Here is a 7,500-nt window from a genome sequence, read left to right on the forward strand (position 1 = left end):
TTTATTGTAGCTTTTATTGAGGTTAATTGTTTCTACTGAACTCACTGTCTCTGGAAATCAAAACAAGATCTAAAGTCTACGACTGAAGGGTTCTGCGTGGTGCTTGAACTCACCGGGTTGTCCGGTCCCATAGCCCGCTCGACCTGCTGTCTCATTCCTCTCCGGTCGGCTCTCCCAAAACCTTGAAAGTGTAATTATGTCATGTGTTGTGCTACTGTCGATGATTCCATGTAGCCTGCTGACGATTAGGTGAAATACAACTTCACTGTCTTGTCTGCGGCATCACCTGCTGTGATCTGCGGTCAGTAGGTTATGAGCACGACACAGCGGGAGTCCGAGGCAGCGGTTGACGGGGAGCCTGGGTAGACTGATGGAGTCTGCTACACACTGCTACTGCCTGGGACGATCGATACAGGCCAAACCATTATCACTGCCCCAGGGTCATTACCATCCACGCCGGGCACCTCACACTGGACATTAAAGGTGCAATAGTCACTATAGCCTATATATATAGGCTATACATCCCCCGAGCTTTTAGAAAGGTGCGGAATAAAAGTATTGCCCCCCTGCAAAATGATTGATTTTGAACATTGTGACGGTCCGAAATTATGATTAGAGGTTCCCACCTCTAATAAGGATGGATACAAAGAAGATAATGTATTTTATTGCCCAGGGCATTTAAACAACCTGCTAGTAGCTGTTTCCGGTTTTTGCGTGACAATAAAGAGCAAATAATTCCCTAAAGCACTAAGATAGGCCTATTGCTTTAACTGATTTGTTGAATAACTTTAACTAATCGAGGTCACTTTACGTGGACAGCAACGGTTACAACGTACTGTAATACCATATGGCTTACCTTACTAATTACGTGAGCCAGTTTATTACCACCGCAACTAAACATTTAGCCTACTTTCCACTTTTGTCCGCTACCTCCTGCCTATGTCACAAGTTGGCAAGTCGTGTACCAGAATTTTTGCCCACTTGCCGACTTACTCCAACTTGAGGGGGCATTCATGTGAATTTTACCCAGTCGAGAACTCATTTTTCCGATGATTACCACACGACATGAAGGCAGCATGAGTCTACATCGAAATCTTGACTGTTGCACCTTTAAGGGTGACCTGGGATCAGCAGGGATGGGGTGAAGGAGCAGGAGAGGGGGAGAAAGGAGAGGAAATAAGGGAACAGAGAAAGGAAAGGAGAGATAGAAGAAGAGGGATGGGGAATGAGAAAAAGACAGAAAGGTGGGAAAAGAAATGAGCCAGAGGAGGAGAGGATTAGACGCTGTTCATCGCACCAGTGAGCAGGAGAGAGAATCTGAGAGCTGGTTTCCCGGCAAACACAGATTAGTCTGAAACATGTCAGTGGAGATTCTCATTTATGGCTTCTTAGTCCCAGACTAGGCTTGTGGTGTGTCAGGGAATTAGTGTGTCTGGCTTTATGTGTTCGTGACGACTGGGACAGCGATTGCCCTGGGGTTGTTTTCAGATATACATTTCATTTCATTTCAAACCTTTATTTCAACTCGTTAGACATTGAGGTTTCCCTCATTTGCGGTGTCGACGAGCTAACACATACACAATCATAAACAAACAATAGCCTAATAAAGAACAACAGATCAATGTACAGTGTTACAGATAGAATCATTAAAAACAATTGCAGGATGAAGTGCAAAGGCTAAGGGCCATACATGTACAGTGGGAGTTTGCCAATAACGGTCTTAAAAATAAGCAGATGCCAGTGATAGTTTCGTCTTGATGTGAGAGATGACCAGCCCACCTTATCATACAGAATACAATGATGGGTGTCATATCTATCACCTGTAATAAATCTTAGCGCTGAATGGTAAACAGAGTCTAGTGGTTTCAAGGTTGACCCTGGGGCATGTCTATAAATTGTGTCGCCATAGTCTAATTAAGCAATTGACCACGAGAGGCAGTGGGTTACAGGGGATTTTGCCACAGCTACGGGGCGTTGTTAGGCCCAACGCGATAGCAGAGGGCCTCAAACCCCCATAGCTGTGGTAAAATCCCCTGTAACCCACTGCCTCGAGTTTGAACTTGAACTTTTAAACTTTACTGACATAAAGACAGCTTGGACTATTTTCTTCCTACTAAACATAGGGAAACAAGAACGGTTCCTATATAGGAAGCCACATTTCTGCCGTAGCTTGGATGCTAAATTATCCACATGAGACTTGTAAGAGAGTTTATCGTCCAGCCATAAACCAAGGTATTTATATTTAGTGACTCTCTCAATACTTGACCCGTCTGCCGCAGTTAAGTGGAGTTTATCATAGTCAATAGCCATGGCTCGTCTAGAGAACAGCAGGAGCTGATGCTGCTAGTATCCTTGGACCTCTTGGATACAGGCTCGGCCCGCGGAGCAAAGCTATTCCTCAGCTGGAGGGTGTCGTCGCCGGAGGGTTGGGCGACGACCCTGGAGGTTTCCCTTCCTCGTTTCCTCCTAACAGTGGTCCAAGGAGTGGAGCTTGAATGCTTGGGTCTGGCTCCGAGTGCGGGCCAGGACTCCTCACCCAGGAGGAAACCGAAATCCACATCCCCAACCCGGACGCTGCCGACGGTGGAGCAGTGGGAGGCAGGACACTGACGTCTGGGTCGGAGCAGTGACCCCAGGAATTGTTCGGTTTGGTGTATAGAGTGTAGAGTAGAGATCCTACCTCTGAGATTTTGTAGAAGGGACACATAGGCCTACCATATTTCTGTGTCCAGAGTAACCCTTCCTCCCCCTGCACTCAGCCAATCTCTCTGATGTCCTGTTGCCCCTGGACACTTCGATACTCCCGTGAGGCACAGCTTGCTTCTCTGATCTCTCTTTCTCCCTCTCTCTCTCTCCCTCCCTCTCTCTGTCTCCCTCTCTCTCTGTCCTAGTCTCTTATCTTTCTCTCTCTCTCTCTCTCTCTTCTCTTCTCTGTGCAATTGTGATTGTCCTTGTGTGTGTGTGTGTGTGTGTGTGTGTGTGTGTGTGTGTGCGTGTGTGTGCGCGTGCATGCGTGCGTGTGCGTGTGTTCGTGTGTGTTGGGGCCGGCAGATGGTGGCTCCATGCAGACACTCGGAAGGAGTGGAGGAGGAGAGGGAGGGGAGGAGGAGAACTAGTGGAGAAGGAGAGGGAGTAACGGATGACAAGGACTGGAGGATGACAAAGGAGTCAGGTTCTGTGCCGCCCAGTGAGCCCAGGGTCATGGCTGTAGTGAGCACAGGAGCTGCCATAGTAACACTGGCAGATACCTGCTGTGAGCTTTCCAGGGAAATAAAATGAGCCATTTTGCCAAATTTGGGAACTGTTTGTTCCCAGTAGCCTGCTGAATCCTGTTTACAGTCATCGCTGTCCCCATCGAGGGCCTGGCTAGACTGTGCAGCCAGGACAGCCAGTTCTCAGGCAGTAGTTCCAGCAGGCAGAGAACCAGAGAGCCAGACCCGTTCATAGATGGTCTCATGGTACCGCAAACGCCACACCAACACTGTTACGCTGTTAACCAGGACTCACCATCACTGAGACCCACACACATTCTCTCTCTCTATTTCTCTATCTCTCTCTCTCTCTCTCTCTCTCTCTCTCTCTATCACACACACACACACACACACACACACATACACATACACATACACACTCTCTGCATTAGCCCCAATCAGCTGTGCAGATAGGCGCTATTTTCAACCCCACAAAATAGGCACAGTTCGACTCAATTTTCTTGTTTTTCCATTGCGCAAAGGCATGTAGCCTCCTCCGAGGTTTTGAGCAAGCTGAGGCGAGCCAGCTGAGGTCACGTCAAAACACTGCGTTCTACTGATTGGTCAGCGAGAATCACACTCATTTGCGCAACACGAGGCATCCATGGCACAAACCAAAACCCGCCACCCACCTTGCACTTTGCCTTCAGCACTAGATTATGCTCTTAGTCACTTGTTTTAGAAAGAAGATGCACTTGTGAGTTCGGGCAAGTAGTAGCAAATTGGCTTTTCCTACGTTAAATGCAATTATTGTTAGTCATTTTGGATAAAAGCATCTGCTAAATGACTGTAATGTAATGTAATGTAATGCCATTTTTAAATAGCCAAGCTACTATTACCGGTTGCAATATTATTTTTTTTATTCACTGGATTTACAGTTCCTTGATTTAATGGCAGCCCGCAAAACCTCCGCCGTGGTCACTTGAGGAGATGCCGAGCTCCTCTGTTTGGCCGCATGAGTTTCATGTGCCGGCGGTGCTATGATGACCAGATACTTTAAGGGGAGGGGGGGGTACTATCTGTGAAAAATAAAGTGAAAAAACCCAGATTGCGAGTTGAGTCAAGTTGACCGGGTACAATACAGAAAAGTGCTAGAAAAATGGGATCTGAGGCTCCGTTCATATGGGATCTGGGGCTCTGTTCATATGGGATCTGGGGCTCTGTTCATATGGGATCTGGGGCTCTGTTCATATGGGATCTTGGGCTCTGTTCATATGGGATCTGGGGCTCTGTTCATATGGGATCTAGGGCTCTGTTCATATGGGATCTGGGGCTCTGTTCATATGGGATCTGGGGCTCTGTTCATATGGGATCTGGGGCTCTGTTCCTATGGGATCTGGGGCTCTGTTCATATGGGATCTGGGGCTCTGTTCATATGGGATCTGGGGCTGCTCTCCTGCCTGTGTGTCTGAGGACAGGGCCTGCGTATCGGAGTCCACATGGACCCTGCGTACATGAGGTACAGATAGGGAGTATGTGTGTGTGTGTGTGTGTGTGTGTGGGGGGGGGGGGGCAGGAATAAATAGATTTACTGGTCAGGGAAGTAACACTCTCAGAGGGCCATCAGAGAAGGAGGGGGTGGACAGTGAGTGTGTTGGAGGGGAGGGGGAGGAGGAGGAGGGGGAGGGAGAGGAGAGGCGGAGAGGAGCCGGACCAAAGGTGTGGGGTGGAAGGGATACTTGTTTGCGGAGAGAGGGAGAGGAGGAGGAAATGGAGAGCAGAGGATGAGTGCACGCCACCACAGGAGCCCCCTGCTGGGCGGGAGAAGTCCTTGGCGTCAGCGACTTCAAGCGAGACTGCTATCGGAATACACGCACCAACACGCGCGCACACACCAACACACACTACAGAAATATACACACACAACACAGATATCACAGGTCTATATTGGGTCTTCGGGTCAGTTTCCCGTCGTTCAGACAACTCTTACTCTGCTGTCTGCTGTACTGGCTGCCCAGTGGTCAAGAAGGAGAGGGTACTCTGTCACTGTCTGTCTGTCTGTCTGTCTGTCTGTCTGTCTGTCACTCTGTCTGTCACTCTGTCTGTCACTCTGTCTGTCACTCTGTCTGTCTGTCACTCTGTCACTGTCTGTCTGTCTGTCTGTCTGTCTGTCTGTCTGTCTGTCTGTCTGTCTGTCTGTCTGTCTGCCCATCTGTCTCTCTGTCCATCTGTCTGTCTGTCTGTCTGTCTGTCTGCCCATCTGTCTCTGTCTCTCTGTCCATCTGTCTGTCTGTCTGTCTCTCTGTCCATCTGTCTGTCTGCCCATCTGTCTGTCTGTCTGTCTTTTAGACTTGTAATCTATCCCTGGCCTAAACCAGTCCTGGCATCACATTCTAAAAGTGAAAGGAATTCGTAGAAAGAAAGAGAGAGAAAGAGAGGGAGAGAGAGAGAGAGAGAGAGACAGAGTGAGAGGAAGAGAGAGGAGAAACTTTATTCAGTGTTGTGGGGCTAACTCTGTCTGACAGCAGGCTGACAGGTTCCTGTAGTATGTAGTCTGGTCCACTCCTCGCAGTTCATTAGCATTAACCACAGAGTCTCTCCTATCTCTCTCTCTCTCTCACTCTCACACACACACACACACACACACACACACACACACACACACACACACACACACACACACACACCACCACCCTCTGCCCCACTCTCTCAGTCTGTGATCTTAGATGTGGCTGGTGCTGTAAAACCTCTTAACTCTCCATTAAAAATGTATCGAACAGTTGGGGTGAGCAACAGTTGCTGCTGCTTACAGGAAATTCTCCCTGTATCACTCAGCAGACACACACACACACACACACACACACACACACACACACACACACACACACACACACACACACACACACACACACACACACACGCACTGATTGGCTAGAGTTCAGAAAGAGGTCAGATACAGAGAGAGTTACTGACTTGTTGGTCACTCTCTCCATTGGTTGAGTTGGTTGCCATGTGACTGGCTCTAGGCACCCCATTCACCTTTTCATCTTTCTAGTGGGTCTTTTGGCCAAGTCTAAGTTAAACCGTGGAGTGGTTTTATTGGTTGATATTATTATCCATAAGGTTTAACCATGAAAGAATGAGAGTGTCTGCATGGAGCCACCATCTGCCGGCCCAGAATGAGGCTACAGCAGGAGAGGATTGTGATGTTTCTTGTACGAAGCTGTGATCCAGTAGCTTGCCTGGTTTCCTCCCAGGCTCTCCAGAGCTGGAAACCTATTAACTGACTCCCACATACAGCACACAGGACAGAGAGGGATGAGCCTGCCTCTGTAATTGCATCTGGTGTGTGTGTGTGCGTGTGTGTGCGTGTGTGTGTGTGTGTGTGTGTGTGTGTGTGTGTGCGCGTGTGCGTGTGTGTACGGGCTATGTGGTTTGTGGAGATAACCGGCTGCATCACTATGATGACATGACTGTTGAAGGGCAGAGCAATGTCATCCCTAATATGTGCGCATGTCTGCACCACTGGTACTGTGCGCGTGTGTGCGCGCGCGTGTGTGTGAGTGTGTGTGTGTGTGGGTGTGTGTGGGTGTATGTGCGTAACTAGTCAGAAGTCCGGCATGATCTAAAGACATTGGTTCTGGATTCTGCTACTCCCCCAGCATACTGCCGTCCACAGAGAACGGTATAATCTAATCTTACAAATCAACGGCTGCTGTTGGTTCTCAATTATATTATAATATTGAAACACAGAGTTGAACTACTCCTGTCCGGGTGTGTAGTATCGATAATTACATCAAAGACGTAATGGTCAGGAAATGACTTGTAAACCTTGAATTGAAAGTGCAGATCTGTTGGCTGGGTGTGAGCGTGTGTGCGTTGGCCCTGTCAGCGATGAATGGACATGTGTCCGTAGTTGACCGGCCCTTCCAGTGGGAGGGCCCAGGGGCACTTGGCTCTAGCCCAGGCCCCGGGCCTCTCTGGTGGGCAGACGGAGCCGGAGCGGCCCCCTGAACTGAGAGACAGAGAGACCCTTTGTCTCCAGCCCTCTTCAGCCTCTCAGATAGACGCTCAAGAATCATCCAGTGGAGATCAGGCCGGGACTCCTCCTCTCGGCTTCTTGGCCTGGATCTAAAGGGCTGTTTCATTTTCCATCTTATTTTCGTTGCTTTTTGTTCATTTTATGTCTGTTTTTATGCGACATGCATGTAAATTCCCTGTTGTAAAGAACTTTGAGCTGTATTTATTTGTATTAAAGGTGCTATACATTTATTATTATTATTATTATTATTATTATTATTCATAGTAC

General features: G+C 48.4%; 1 protein-coding gene across 2 annotated transcripts in view; it reads left to right on the forward strand.

Moving 5' to 3' along the window:
- LOC311326024 (vinculin-like) overlaps positions 1-7,500 on the forward strand; it is a gene marked incomplete at both ends in the record, with an annotated part of 26,553 nt that overhangs the window by 548 nt on the left and 18,505 nt on the right. The gene's annotated exons all lie outside the window — the stretch shown is intronic.

Source organism: Borostomias antarcticus (assembly GCF_949987555.1).
Source record: "Borostomias antarcticus genome assembly, chromosome: 25".
Taxonomy (NCBI): domain Eukaryota; kingdom Metazoa; phylum Chordata; class Actinopteri; order Stomiiformes; family Stomiidae; genus Borostomias; species Borostomias antarcticus.